We start from the raw sequence: 3,445 nt of genomic DNA, 5'->3' as shown, positions 1-3,445 counted from the left end.
TTTTGGTCTCCTAGTTTCTATTAAGGATATAGCACATATAAAAGGGATTTCCAAGACAGGCTCTGAGAATGGGGGAGGCTGCCATATGCAAATATATAAAAAAGTCTGGGACTCTTGAGGTTACACAAGAGACAAAGAAGGGAGCATATGATATAGGAGAGGAAAATAAAAAATGAAACTGATTTTTATTCAAATAGCAAGTTCCCAACCAGTACTATCGATAGACACTTAGTGCTCCAAGAGGACTAATTCCCCAAAGGTGAGGAAAATTGTCATAACAACTGATTGATAGGAAAAATTTAGACAGAAAAATATGAATGGACATTGGTAATTCTTTGATAAGTTTATTAGATAGTGGAAAAACATTATTCCACAGTCAACAAAGTGAACAGCTTTGGATGTAAACCCGGTTCAGTGGCCAAGGGAAAGCAGCAGTTAGTGGGGGGAAGCGATATGGAACAAAGAGAAAAAGGGAAAATAGCCGAGAATAGAATTAGGGAGTCATGAAAATTGATAAGGGACGTTAAGACATCAGGGAACACTCCATATTTGGCAGGGCTATGGATCAAAAAAAGGAAGTTATTAAATATATTTACAACAAGAAAAATCCTAGAAAAGTGTTATGTCAGTTCCTGTATTAAATGTGAAGCATTAAAAATAAAAGGGAATGAGGTTTTTTTAATAAAATAATTGACAAGGTAAAGAAAAAATGGAAAAGCTGGTATAGAGTTAGTTAAAAAAATGTCCAGAAATATATTTATTGCCAGTCACCAACAAGGTTTACGCAAAACAGGTCTTGTCAAATAAACCTAATTTCATCCTTTTATGAGAGTTCACATTGGTTGATCAAGGGACCGGCGCAGACGTAACAAACCTTGATTTCTCAAAGGCATTTATTAGGGGAAAACATTGAGTTAAAAAAATAACATCATGTAATATCAGTTGAGGTCATTTAAAATGAACTGGAACTGGCTAACAGATGGCTCTCAGAAAGTGTTAGTCAATAGGTCTTCGTCAGTAAATAGGGCTGTTTGTAGTGGGGGTTCTGCAGGGATCAGTTCTAGGCCTGATGCTATTCACTATTTTCGTCAATGATCTGGAAGGAAATAGAAAATCACTGCAGATAAAATTTGTGGATGACCCAAAAATTATCAGAGCGGTTGCAATGATGAGACAAGGGCAAGCACACTGATTGATATGGAGCATTTGGAAAATGGGGCCCATGCAAAGAAAATATTTTAATATAATCAAATGCAAAATGATCGTCTAGGAACAGGTAATGCAGGCCCGACCCACAGACCACAGCACTGTTTTATGGAATGCAAGGATCCTGAAAAAGATTTAGGGGGCACTGTGGAAAACCAACTCATTGTGAGCTCCCAGTGCGATGCTGTACCATAAAGGGATGATGTGGTCCTCGGATGTATAAACAGGGGAATGGTGAGTTGGAGCAGGGGAAGGATTTTACCTCTGCATATGGTACTAGTGAAACAAACTGCATCCACTTCTGTTCCACATTTGAAAAAAGATGCTGAAAACTTGAAGAGGAGGCAGAAAAGAGACACAAAAATGATTGGAGGATAGAGAAAAAGTCAGACTGTTAGACTTGAGGATGTATATCTCTTTAAATTATGAAACAGAAGATCAAGCAGAGACTTTCATGGGGAGAAAATCATGGGTATTAATGGACTCTGTAATCTACCAGAGGAAGGCTGAGCAAGACCAAAAGGCTGGAAGCTGAAGACAGGTAAATTCCAGCTAGAAATTATGGTCAAATATTTAACACTGAAGTGATTAACCACTTGGACACACTGAGAAGGGATGCGTTGGATTCTCCAGTTCCCGGTGTTGGCAGATCCAGACTGGATGTTTTTCTGAAAGATCTGCTTGAAGGGTTGTTTGCACTTAAAATGCTACAGCAGTGCTGCCATAGTGCTTCAATATAGACACTACTTATACAGGTGGAAGGGTTCTTCCCTCAGCACAGGTAATCCCCGAGAGGTGGTAGCTAGGTTGATGGAAGAATTCATCTCATGCTACCTACACCAGGGCATAGATTATCCAACAAGTTCCTGGAATGTATTGGGAACATTTTTTTTTGTTCCAGAAGCAGGAGAAAACTTCTAGGGGAGAGGCTGTTCTAAACTTGATTTTGACAAAGAAGGAGGAACTGGTTGATAATTTGAAAGTGGAAGACAGTTTGGTGGAAAGTGGTCATGAAATGATGGAGTTCATGATTCTATGGAATAGTAGGAGGGAAAACAGCAAAATAAAGACAATGGGTTTCAAGTAGGCAGATTTTAGCAAACTCAGGGAGTTGGTAGGTAAGATTTCATGGGAAGCAAGTCTAAGGGGAAAAACATTTGTAGACAGCTGGCAGTTTTTCAAAGAGACATTATTAAAGGGAAAAGAACAAACTATCCGACTATGTAGGAATGATAGGAAATATGGCAAGAGACCACAATGGCTTAACCAGGAGATCTACAATGCTCTAAAAAGCAAAAAAGGATCTTACAATAAGTGGAAACAAATGACAAAGAGGGAAAACAGGAAAATAAAGGCAAAGGATTTCAAGAAGGCAGACTTTAATGAACTCAAGGAGTTGTTAGGCAAGATTCACGGGTAGCAAGGATAAGGGGAAAAACAATAGAAGACAGCGTGCAGTATGTATGTAGAGGCAAAAATAGAAAGATCAAGGCAGAAAATGAGATCAGACTAGCTGGGGACATAAACGGTAACAGGACAACTTTCTTTAGAAGCAAGTGGGAGACCAAGAGCAAGGTAGGCCTGTTACTAAATGAAGAGGGGAAACAATCACAGAAAATGTGGAAATGGCAGAGGTTCTTAATGACTTCTTTGTTTCGGTTTTCACCAAAAAGTTTGGTGGTGTTTGGACAACTAAGATAGAGAATGCCAGTGAACATGGAGTAGGTTCAGATGCCAAAAAAGGGAAAGAACAAGTTAAAAGTTACTTGGAAAAGACAGATGTCTTCAAGTCACCAGGGCCTAATGAATGCATCCTAGAATACTCTGCAGGAATTGACTGAGCAGATATCTGAGCCATTAGCAGTTCTCTTTGAAAAGTCATGGAAGACAGGGGAGATTCCGGAAGACTGGAAAAGAGCACATATAGTGCCTGTCTATAAAAAGGGAAATAAGGGCACTCCAGACAATTACAGAGCAGTCAGCGTAACTTCTCTACCAGATGACATAATGTAGCAAATAATTAAAGAATCAATTTGCAACCGTCTAGAAGATAATAAGGGGATAAGTGATAGTCAGCATGGATTTGTCAAGAACAAATCATTTCAGACAATCCGGACAGCTTTCTTTGACCGGCTAATAAGCCTTGTGGATAGGGGGAAGCAGTAGATGTATATTTTGACATTAGAAAGGCTTTTGATAGAGTCTCACATGACCTACACATTAAGGATCTGGGGAAATA

This window comes from Chelonoidis abingdonii, chromosome 1, assembly GCF_003597395.2.
Source record: "Chelonoidis abingdonii isolate Lonesome George chromosome 1, CheloAbing_2.0, whole genome shotgun sequence".
In the NCBI taxonomy this organism is placed as follows: Eukaryota; Metazoa; Chordata; order Testudines; family Testudinidae; genus Chelonoidis; species Chelonoidis abingdonii.
This window is presented reverse-complemented; position numbering follows the sequence as displayed.